This window comes from Paroedura picta, chromosome 8 (genome assembly GCF_049243985.1).
Source record: "Paroedura picta isolate Pp20150507F chromosome 8, Ppicta_v3.0, whole genome shotgun sequence".
NCBI lineage: Eukaryota > Metazoa > Chordata > Lepidosauria > Squamata > Gekkonidae > Paroedura > Paroedura picta.
The window spans coordinates 45,659,111-45,672,142 of NC_135376.1; positions in this window are offsets into that span (position 1 = coordinate 45,659,111).

The window sequence follows — 13,032 nt, forward strand, 5'->3', positions numbered from 1 at the left end:
GTGATCAGTGCTCTCAAGAATTACCAGTCTACTGATACAGAGGAGGTACAGCAGAAGCCAAGACTTAAGAATCTTCATTTTCAAGCCAAGTAACACATTAGATGGTGTTTTGTATAACTTCTGCCTGCTTTTTTAAAAAAGAGAAGCAGTTACTGGAGGCCACAGATGGAAATACAGGAAGGGCAAATTAGTCTCTTCCCTCGAACCTCAAATTTGTCCTCATCAAGCTACCAATTCTCTGTGAGGAAAAGATATGGGGACCTGCATCTTGGGAAGAATAGGAGGTGGATCAATAAAATGTGTTGGGGGAAAGCTACATAAAACTTCATGTCCTGGAGTCCCATCTGGTCCACACATCCCCAATATGGATACCTCAACACCTTTTCTGGCACCCAACACATGTTTTTAGAAAGTAGGTAAGACTAGGTATTGCTCAGCAGGGCTTTTGGTTGGCCTTTGCCAATCTGACGGATTGAGCAGATTTTAAAAAGCATTGCTTTCAGCAGAAGCCACCATAAGGATCTTCACAAGATTTTTTTTAAACAATGTTCATTCTTAAAGGTATCTTGTTAAGCAAAACTTCTGCCTGAGATGTTGGTGTTACTCTTAGGACCTCCTTTTCTGACATTTTGTGATTGACTCCACTTCCTTTGACATCCATTTTGTGGCTGCATCAACCACCTAGTGTCAGAATTCCAAAAGGTTCCACATGGTCAAAAAGGCTGGGGACCTTGCCATTCCGTTATCAACAGGGGCTACCTGTGCCTCTGGATACTCACAAAGTGATGGCTGTCCTTCTCGGCCTTAAGCATCTGGTATTTAGTAGCATACATTCTCTGTGCATAGGTATAATGATTAATAAATTTATAGTATAATCCTAAACAGTGTTCAACCCTTCTGAGCTCATTGATTTCAATGGATACAGATGGGTGTAACAGATGGGTGTAACTCTGCTATCCTTCCACCTCTGGTGGCTGCATGTGTTTAGCCCCTCTTGGTTTCTGATAATTTGTCCATAATTTTACATTGAGACATACGCATCTGTTCCAGCTTGGTCAGCATCCATCATCTGCATAAGGCAGCTGTGTCATCTTGTATATTAGCTTGGATAGCTGTGGATAAAATAAATTTATACTAAACAGTTCACAAAATATTCATGCTATTTCTGATCAACTCAGATTAAAGACTTCTGTGCAGAGAAGTGAATACTGTTGTACAAGGTTCTACAATAACCACCCTGTGTACTTAATATTTAAACAAAACCAATTCTTAAAATTCCATGAATATGTTCTGTTCCAATACAGAACAGTGAGGAACTGTCAAACATGTCTTCCCCATAAAGTGAAACAAAGCACACCAAAAAAAAAGAAAGAAAAACAGTGGAGAAACTGGACACTTCTCCTTTTTTCAAAAAAAAACAAAGTGGGGGGAATGCAACATCTGAGACTAGGAAAACCCCTACTCTTCCCCTTGTCTCCAGTATAGAGCAATACATTGTTCAGAAAATGTACATGCAATAACTTGTAATTTTCTGGAACTTGCAGTAAAAACTGCTGCAGTCTATCAAAGGAAATCCTTTTGTGGAAGAATCGGTCATCCTAGCAGCTATGCAAATATTACAGCAAGATTTTAAACAGGAGTAGGTTAATAAAACGTCTGGACTGAAGCAATAACAGTTGTGGCAGTGATGGATAAACAGGCCAAGGGTCTATGACATCAGATATTTAAAATACCATTTGAGTGCTGCATTCTTAACAGTTTATTTAGAAGTAAACACCACAGATTACAAGGGCACAGATTATCAAGTAAGGTTGCAGAAATTCATTAGGAAAAGGTTTTTCCCCTAATTCTTTTCTCTATGCTTTCAAAAAGCATCTTCGGATTATCTTGTACAGGTCCCTGTTCTGGTGAAAACATAGCCAGTAATGCAAGAATGAACCCTAGCTACAGCATGTACATTTAAATAGAGTGAATGGCACTTTAGAGATAATGTCATTACAGTATGAGCTTCCATGAGTTTCAGATAGCCCATGGCACACTAAAAAAGTATTTCAGATAACATGGCAGTGTGCATGTAGGGTATACTGTACTCGTGGGTTTTGTTTAAACCTTCAGCTGAATGGACAAAGGTTGGGAGTGGAGATGACTGGCATACTCTATTTCTTTCCCCAACAGAATATGTCCAGACTTTAATTGATATTTGGGTCAGCTGAAGGAGAATCGTTCTTGTGTTGATCCACTCATCTAGTCTTATGTCTCCATGCTGGCTCTGTGCTTCTTCCCCATGTGATTTCCAGGAAATATCTGGTTTCCCTTGTTTAACAGAAGGTTGGCTACCTAACTTCCTGTGTAAAGGCTGCTCAAATTCTCAGTGGCAGACCGGGGAAAGAAAGATAAGTCTCCCTTAGTGTTCAGAACTGGACTACATAGTAGCAAGTCCTGAAATTGGCTTCTGGGGGTAATTACTTATGGTTGCAAATATTCTGGCAGGTGAAAGGTTAGACAGGGAAGACGTAGGTTTATAACCCAATATGCAAAGGATTACTTGGTATAGTTTTATTATGGGAATGAGCCTAGGGGATCTTTGGTCTCGCTCCTTCCATTCACAGCCACTTTCATTGAAAACTAGAGTTTGTGGCCCTGTCTGAGGTCTAGCAACACTTTACAAAGTTTTGTGATTCATCTGCCATGTGGACCTTAAATCAGATATGAGATAGAAGTTTCTCACTCAGTTCCAAGGTGCACACCAGGCTCACTTCAGGTCAGGCTCATAGCACACGGGGAACTGAGGCTTATGCCTTCCTTCCATACAATCTTCTGACTTGAAATTGCCCAGCAAATATTACTTCTCATATTAAGGAAACATGTAGGTAAGGAACACGACACAGGGGATAAGGCTTATCTTCTTTCCATGTGTCAGCAGGTAACTCATAACTCACTTCTCATGTTAAATGCTCATGGTGTAACAGGACACAGGTTGAGAATGTCATTAAATATTGTTAGGCCCTAAATTATACACTATGGTTGTGTTCTTCCCTGGTTTAATCATAGCTTGTAAGGAAGAGAAAAAGACATGGTAGTACGATTCTGGCATGGCCACAATAGGGTTGCCAGCAACCAGGTGAAGTTTGGAGATCTGCCAGAATTATAAGAGGTTTCTTGACTAGAGAGATCTTTTCCCTTATGAGAAATGGGTGCTTTGGAGGAGTCACTGTATGGCATTATAAGCCACTGCGGGCTCTGTTCTCCACAACCCCACCAGTCTTACATCTCCAGGAATTTTTCCAACCTGGAGTTGATAGTCTTAGGCCACAAATACTGGTTTGCCCTAAAAGCAGTAATCTATTGAACTGTAAGTGAATGGAGGGTAGAGCACAGGTATAGTTTTCTTAGTTTTAGAGGTTCAATTACATAATTGCTATAGTCAGAAAGAAAAGGTGGCAGAGAAGATCCACATATGGGAAAGCAATTTTAATTCAGTTGTAGAACACACTGCATATGCATGGTCCCAGGCTCAGTTCCTGGAATCTCCAGATAAAGGTATCAGATGGAGGCAGGGGGAGATTCTGGGAGGCTTCTGTCAGTCAGAGTGGTAATGCTGAATTAGATGGACTAGGGGTCAATATGTAATGACTTCTTATGCAATGTCAGATTCTGAGATATCACTAGCATAGCAAATATCTCTGAAAAAAACAAAATCAGAGTCCAGTGGCACCCTTAAGACCAACAAAGATTTAATCAAGGCATGATCTTTCGAGTGCAAGCACTCTTGCACTCGAAAGCTCGTGCCTTGAATAAATCTTTGTTGGTCTTAAAAGTGCCACTGGACTCTGATTTTGTTTTGTTGTGCTGCTTCAGACCAACATGGCTACCCACTTGAATATAGCAAATATCTGTTACCTTTCTGTAACTGCATAATGCTTACAACCTACAGTTGGGGCACTGGGGGAGAAGTCTCTCAATTTTACCAGGAATAAAATATTGTAGTCTGAGTGCTAAAATGTATGCTGCTATATCTCTCACCAAATTTCCCAAACAACCTTCTAGAGATGCTTATCCTGTGGCGGGGGCGGGGGGGAGGGGGGAGTATGCTGGTGGCTGTTTGAGGTCAGTAATTCGGGGGGGGGGGGATTGTGTTAAACCCTCAGTTCCTCCCCTGCTATGCCCCAATCTGAATGGGATGAGGATTGCTGCTATTTATCAATAAACTGCTTACAAGATCCATTTAGGGCTCTCCTAGCACCTTGTCTAGCTTGTCATTGAGTACTGAAGAAAAATGTAGTCTTCACAATAGAAATACCATCTTTAGAAAAATATAGAAATATCTTGCAACAGATGAGCAGCTATGAGCTTTTATGAAACAGGCCATCTAAAAGTGTGTGTGTGTGTGTGTATATAAGAGAGAGGGATGATAAATTCAGTAGGAGAACCAGCATCCTACATCCAAAGACTTATGAGTCTAAGCCTGATGATAACACATCAAATAGCTGTAGTAAGTGCAGAGCTTCTATACATCACTAGGATCCTGCCACCTAATATTGTGAATATGTATTTGCAGTTGTGTGGCTTTGAAGTTCTAGACTTTTCAGAAAATATGGAAATTGACCATGTTGTTGACACAAAATATAGCTGAATTGTCAGTGCAAACTATGGGCTCTCAGCTCCATTGTACTTGGGTACTAGCTACTACAAGCAGGTATGCAGCTAAGAAGCTATGCAGTTGAGAAGCTATGCAGCTAAGAAGGTATGCAGCTAAGACTATGCCAGATAGCTAGCAGCCTTAAGATTTCAACTTGCTGCCCTGAGAATAAGCCCTGAAGTCCAAGATCCAGCCACCCAATGAAGATTTGTGCCCTTCAGTGTGTTAAGAAAAGGTACATCCATCTAACAGGGGCTACTTCCCACGTTATGCAGTGGTACACTCATATCTGCCATTAAGTGTGCATTCATCATATATCTAAGTCCAAATACAGTTCCTTGAAGAGCATACATATATATAATGCATATGTTGACAAAGGGGCTTGGAAGGAACATAACTTTTTCAAACTAATGCAACCTAACATGTTTGTTCCTGGTGCTGTATAAATTAAATTGTGAATCTGACCACAAGAGAGGCACATTGCAACAAGCTCTAGATTATCTCCACTTTTCAATTTAGCTCTCAGGGGTTAATATGTAATGAACTGTCAAATGTGGCTAAAAAGGTCACAATGCATTTCTCCTGCAAATAAATATATCTATATAGGCATTGTGTTCAACAGCCTCCACTAAAAGCAAAACTTATCTCAGAATCCATGAAGCCTTGCTGGAACCTTATTTGGTGGGCAAAATGCAGCCCTTGGCAGGAGCAGCTCCCTGCCCTCCTGCTCACCTTTCTGTTTCAAGCGTGCTTTCTTTTTCTGGGAAGCAGCAGCTGCAGTGACAGGTCTTGGGAGTTTCTTAAGAACTGGATCCTGGCAGACTGTCCTCTGTTGGATGCTTGACTTGCCTTCCCACGCTTTCCTCATTTCTCAGAAAAGCCTGGAAACCAAGAGGTGAAAGGAGGGGGCAGTGGAAGTTGCTCAGACCATGTGCATGCCTCAGCAGTCCAGGAAGAGAAGTGAGTAAGTAGCTTGTCATATTTAAGTACTGCCGGTTGTTCCTCTTGTACCATTTGGGAACAAACAACTGGAGTTTGTGCAGGCAAGAGTTACTGGGTAAGTGCTGTTTTCATCTCTGTATTTGTGTCTTCAGATCTCTCTCTAGAACAAGCTATGTCCCAGAACTCCTAACATAATGATTGAGGGTGGGGGGGGGAAATGGGGTTCTGCCCATAAATCCAACTTTTTTGAACCTACACTTCTTAGGAGGTTTAGAATCTGATAATTAGCATTACAATTAGAATCTGGTAATTAGCAGATTATAGTTTTGTTGTTAAGTTCTACCAATTAGCATTTGACACATTGAAATAGTCTGCTTAACAGAACAATTCTGTTATTACAAAAGAAAAAGAAAAATGAACAAAAAGAAACAAAAAAAAGCAAGATTTTTTCTTCCAAGATACAGACAGACATTAAACTGCTTAGCCAGTTGTGGGGAAAAGTTTCTCATTTCAAACAGTATTTTTCTTTTCCTCAATGTTGTTTTGTTTTGTTTTTTACCAGAGGGTCAGGATGTGTTTGTGCAAAGATCTATTGTTTCTGTGGATAGTGGAGGAAGGGTACAAGATGATGTGTTAAGATACAGGAAGACAAAATGTTTAATTTATTTTGGGAAAGAAATTTATTGGGAAAGAAAAGCTTTACAGCTACAAGAACAGTCAAACAGTGGCTCAAGTGACAGAATGAGTTTAAGCCATTTGGGCAAACATCTGTAAGGGATGGGTATAATTAGCACGCATTGGAAGATGATTTGATCCAAGCTTCCTGGGAAATTGGCTTGCCTCGCCTTGGCGACTCACGGTTTACAGATTCAGTCGCCTATCTGGAGAGACAATAAAAATGGCCACATACTGTAGTCAATTTATGAAATAAAGGTTATAAAGAACGGAACAGGCTAACCAATAGTATCATGTACAGATCTAAGCCTACTTTCATTTTTATGGGCAGAGGGAGACTAAGAGTGAGGTTATTGATTTAAAAGGATGGTCCTGCTGTTTAGATTCCTGTGTTGCAGTCATGTGCTCCAGTTCATCAAGGGAGATGAAGATCCTCAGGGGGAAATGTTGACAACTCTAGTGTAGAAGTAGTTAGTGACACTTCTAGTGGGAAATGGGCATCAGTGTGTAATTTTAAAACTCGAATTTACACAATAGGAAGAACCTCCATAATTCAGAGGTACTGTAACTCTGCATATTTATTGTGGGGAAGCAACAACTGGTGAAAGTTATTGCATCCATACCCTTCTCCCCCCAGTTCCTTGTGACTAGGTGCTCTGGAGTTGCTGAACTAGTTTGGTCTCTGCTATGATTCATAAAAGCTCCAAAGTTCTTCCATTTCCTCTATACTATTACTTATCTCCACCCCATATTTGTTACCTTTTGTAATCAAAGTTTGCTATGCTGAGCCTACTTAAGCTGCTTCCGCATGGAGGATTCACTCTACCCTGGCTCTCAAACTGGAGGTGGGGTGGTAATGGAGCATTTGTAAGGCATCTTCCTCCAGTCATTTTTCCATGGTTTTACCCTAGTCATTTCAAAGCTTGCTTTGCCTCAATCTTTTCAGAAAGGCTGAAGTAGGTTTGCCCTCAGTATGGGTGAGAAGATAAGGATTTTTGAACCTCTCAATTTCCCCTTGAGACTTGCTGTTCTACCACACTTCCCCATCAACAACGGGCTTTAAAACAATAGTAGCAGGTATATCACTACTGCAATATATTTACTAATAATTTTAAAGCCTGTACAACATACTCGCGGGAGGGGGAGGTGAGAGAAGGAGAGTATGACAAATACAAGGGGAGACTAGCCTTTGTTTCATTGCATTAAATATAGGTTATTTTAATTTTCATACTAGGATTGCCAACCTTCAGGTGGTAGATGGAGATCTCCTGGGATTACAACTGATCTCGAGGTGACAGAAATCAGTTCACATGATAAAAATGGCCATTTTGGAAAGTGGATTCCAGGACATTGTACCCCATAGAAATCCCCCCTCTTCCCAAACCCTATCCTCCTCAGGCTAAAATCCCAAATCTCCAGGTATTTCTTGACCTAGAGCTGGCAACCCTATTTCGTGCACACAAAGGACTGTTTCATTTGTTCCAATGGTATGAATTGGCACACAAGGGTAGCATACAGCTCCTTCACCCACCTTCACACTATCCAAATTGTGTGAAGCCCTGAGCTCAAAGCTGGTACTCCCTATTGATACAAACAAAAATGGCTTAGGAAAAAGGTCCTTGTTTACAGCAGTGGTCCCCAACCTGTGGGCCGGGCCACGGCTCCCTCTCCCTGCCCCCCCCCCGCAGTAAAAAACTTCCCAGGCCGCAAGCTTGCGGCCCAGGAAGCTTCTTACTGCGGGAGGGCGGGGAGAGGGAATCAGAGCCAGGCTGCGCATCACGCATGCGCAGCCTGTGCGGGCGCAGCCCGATGCGCAGGCGCGGCCCGCGGGCATGGCCCGATGCGCGGGCATGGCCTCTAGCATTTTCATGGCAGACTCAATACGGGGTGGTTTGCCAGTGCCTTCCCCAGTCATTACCGTTTACCCCCCAGCAGCAAGCTGGGTACTCATTTTATCAACCTCGGAAGGATGGGAGGCTGAGTCAACCTTGAGCCGGCTGCTGGGATTGAACTCCCAGCCTCATGGGCAGAGCTTTCAGACTGCATGTCTGCTGCCTTACCACTCCGTGCCACAAGAAGCTCTTAGTTATCATATACACCATAGAAATAAATAAACAAACACACAAACAAATAAATAAATACATCTCCTCATTGAAGGATGCTAGTTGCCTACTTGTAAGAAGCCTCTCACTAGTTAGGCCCTCTCTCCTGCCCTTGCTCCTTGTAGCAGTGAAAGAAATCACTGCAGGCATTGCATGACATCACATCCCTCTGAAAAACCCAGATATGACATTAGCACATCAGGCAGCCTTCCCCTAAAAAACTCCATGATATTTACTAATAGGTACTTACCATTGAGCTTTTAGGGACTGCAAGAGTATAGCCTCCAGGATTTAGGGTAAACGTTATATCACATAGCACCAGACATCATTTCTGCCCATCACTCTACCCTGAAAGCTCCCAGGAATGCTAGTCAGGAGCTTTGCATCCCTAATACCAGTGGTTTTCAATGTTTCCAGTGCTTGTTCAACATGGAATCTTCTGAGCTGCAAGCATGTGGCATGAAGTCACTTGTCAATTACATAGGATCAGAGGGGGAACCACAACTGATAGCACCAGTGCCAAGGCTGGAACCAGGAAATATAAGCCAAGGGTCAGAACCATGGAGAAGATTTCTCTACCACCCTCTGCCCTATTGCTGCTCTTCTCAGCATGCAAGGAGGCACATGACACAACAGCCCTGCTCATTATTTATCAGGTCCTTTCAGGAGACTGTAAAAATTGGCAGCTGCTCATGAGTTCCATAAATCATCTTGAATCCATAGGTTGAGACCCTCAGATTGTTGCTTCATCATCTCTTCTTACACAATTCCAATGTTCACAGAATGGTACTGGAAACACCTATCAGCTAGTTAAGAACATTGTTGCCTGCCCCTACTTTAGAACAGCATTTCTCCATTGCTTTGGACAGACTGGAACAATCCATAGTGAGGTTAAATTCCTCTAAATCAGGTAGAAACACAAATGTAACCCCCCCACACACACACAAACACACACACGAATTGCAATAAGCTTTTCTTAAATCTGAAGTTCATTTTTAAAAATCTTCTTAGTATTGATGTGGAGTGGGCTCTGCAGAATATAAACTTTAGTAGCAATGAACAGATTTAGGTAAGGTGTGCTTGAGGAAATTAAGCCAGTTCAGTTGATAAAATGTAATTTCATTTGAATCTTCTGTCCTACTACCTTCCTTAGCTCTCTTTTCATTTGTTATGCTGGCTTATGCTGGCTCTACCTCCTAGATCACAAGGGAAAGCTTACTTGGAAACTACCTCTAGTTAGGACTAAATTACTTAGGTGAGGAAATACTATGAAAAGGCCATCTGCTCAGCAGGCTCTAAAGCAGGGGTAGTCAAACTGCGGCCTTCCAGATGTCCATGGACTACAATTCCCATGAGCCCTTGCCAGCATACATTCCCATGAGCCCCTCCCATGAGGGGCTCATGGGAATTGTAGTCCATGGACATCTGGAGGGCCGCAGTTTGACTACCCCTGCTAAAGCATCACCTGGAGAAAATGTGAAAACTCTGGTTTCCATTCTGGTATTATAAACTTTTTGAAGAGACCTCTATATTCCTGAAGAAATACATTTGTGAAGCCTTGGGGGTTTCTTGATGGCCTTGGAAGAGTTTCTCAAATGGGTGGGAATTAATTTTTAATATATTTTTAACTTTGTTAAACATTTATTAGGTTCATACTGATCTGCCCCCCTCCCAAAATGGCCAATGATGGGCCTGGAGGGGGTGGGAAGGGTTGGCATGTACACAGTTATGCTTCTCAACCATATTCTGCACAATTGTACTTCTGGGGTGCATCAGGGGTTTCTCAACTGCAAAAAAAGTTGAGAAAGGCTGCTCTAGAAGTATGCCCCTATTGGGCATTTTTATATTGTAGGCCCCCTCAGCTCTCTGAAAGCAAGTTTCTTAGGATGTATTTTGGAGACAATTGCTGGTAAGTGATGGTACTAAGGGCCCCTTTTCTTTGAAAATCTCAGTCATTATTATGACCTCATGAAACAAAGCAGTATCATATGCTAACATGAAACACATTTCCTATCAAGGTCCTGAATTCTATTTAGTTTTAAATAATAGCATTCAAATGTTTGTCAACTGCAACCTGGGAATGTCCTGGAGATTTGGGAACAGAGCCTGAGGGTGGAGGAGTTTGGGAAGGGGCATGAGCTCAGCAGGGATGTGATGCTGCCATGTTCCTTCAAGGGAACTGATCTCTGTATTCTGGAGATCAGGTGAAATTCCAGAGCTCCAGGCCCCATGTGGAGGATGACGACCTTATTGTCAATGCTTCCTGTTTGGCACAAGAATCCCCCCTGCTTTCATGAGTCATCTCCAGCAACAACTATATTTTGCTTCCTTTGACAGACGGAAACTCCTACTGCTAGAAATCCTGAATGGCTGTTTGGCTCTGAGAACTGAATTCCATAGGCTTTGGGATAATAAAAACGCCCCATGGATTCAGTTCTACAGCTTGACAGCAGCTTACCTCCAAGAAGCTGGGCCTGACTTCTCACATCACCAAGCAGACCCTTTGTTAGTAGCCAGACACCTCCTCACTCCTGAAGGGCAGTTTATAGTCAGCCAGAACATCAATAACCCTGAACAGCACCTCCAGATATCACCTTGCAACACATGGTCTAGCAGAAATGGACTTTGGAACAGATGGCAACTCCTTTTATACATTAAAGATACACAATCTGCTCTTAACAGCCATCACGGATGCCAGTCAGCTACCAGGCTTCTAGGATTTTCCCCAGCTGATTAACTGCCTCTATTTTCTCCCACCCAAAGCCAGGATTCATCTCTTTGGGACAATAGGTTCTCTAAGAAGTGGTACTAATCTCATCAATTGCTCAATTTCTCTTCCCTCACTTCCCCCTGACCATCTACTCTGAATAGAGCAGTGGTCCCCAACCTGCGGTCCGCGGCCCGGTGCCAGGTCGCGAAGGCCAGGACGCCGGGCCGCGGTTCCCTCTCCCCGCCCCCCCCCCGCAGTAAAAAACTTCCTAGGCCGCAAGCTTGCGGCCCGGGAAGCTTCTTACTGCGGGAGGTGGGGGAGAGGGAATAAGGGCCGCGCATGCACGATGCGCGGGCGTGGCCGTCGCCCTGCCGGTCCCCAGCCAAAAAAAGGTTGGGGACCACTGGAATAGAGGACACTTCACTCTCCAAACCTGGTAGCTTTCCTCTCCAGCAATCAAGGGAATGCCAAGAATCATTAACATGTATAGTTTACTTCAGGAAACCTCATCACGTCTCCTAATGTCATTGTACACCTCCAGACAGCTCACCAAGATATTTGGGAAGGGGGCAAATATGTCAACATTGCCTCAGTTAGCATTTTGCCCTATAAAGTACTCTGCACCATAGCTCTGTGTGTGTTCTCTGGAATTCTCCTCACTTTCCCTCTACAGTGTCATTTTGCTGCAGTCTCCTTGGACTTCTTGTTGTGATGGTAACTGTTGATTTCTCCACTTCTTCAAAACTATTCTTGTTTATCCCCATTTTATAGTTAATTTTTGTGTGTATGTATCATGAACTTTAGTGCATGTATGCTTGTAATGTGCTTTAGGTTCTGCTTTAATAAAGACAACTTTCCAGTTTACTTTGGACTGGTTTATTTAAGAGTTTCTAAGGGAATAACCCTGGTATACACTGGTGGAAATCCTGTTGTTACCCACCTCACACTAGGTCTCCAAAGTAATTTGCTAATTCCCCACTAAATTCAGGAGACCTCCAATCTGGGCAGCAACCTGTCAATGCTGATGGGCCTGCAATCCAATCCATGTCTTTGATTCATATGAAGCAGATGCTGCTGCTCTTAACACAGATGAAATGGCTTTCTCAGCTGAGCAGCTACATACATCAAGTCATCCCAGGCTCTGATGAGGCATTGCAACACCTTTACATTGACGTTGTTCCATGACCCACAGAGTTTCTATGGACAAACAACTAGAAAAACCAGCGTGGCTTGGTGGCTGCTTTGCCATTAAGCTCAATTGACAGGCCAATTATCTTTGATGAATCACCACTGCCCAGCCTTAAGTCTGTTAGCAAGTCTCTTCCAGTAGGACCAAGCCACCCAGTTACAGGAGGGTCAGTTTATACCTGAAACATAGAAAGCACAACTAGGTATGAAGTAGCAGGTAATTTGCATGTAATTTCATACACCCTTGTACAGGACTCTTATCACAGAGCTTGCAAGCACTTATCTCCTCCAATATGGGTGTGCTATCCCCAAGGTGAGTCATTCTGAGAAAAGATTTGGGAGAGTCAGGAAATGTCATTTGTCCTTCATCAGTACAGCTATGTACTTTTACCCTTTCAACAACATCTAGATTAGTCTAGTCTTCTTTAGCCCTATACTAGCTGTTACTGTCAGCCTGCTAAATGGTGTATTTGATACACTACAGCAAAACGGCTTTTGTATTCCAATGACACAACGCCCGGCGTATTCATGAGAAACTTTTTTCTACTTTCATAATGTTGAGTTTGCACTCCATGGATGCTCACCCTCTACCCCACTTAGGGTTGCCAGCTCTCATCCCTGGAGATTTGTGGGACATTACCTGAGGGGGAGGGGAGGGTCTTCAGTGGGGTATAATGCCATAGTGTCTACCTTCCCAAATGGCCATTTTTTCCAGAGATTTAGCAGGGAAAGAGATGAGTGTCTTCACTGGGGGAAAAAAAAACAAGCACATGATC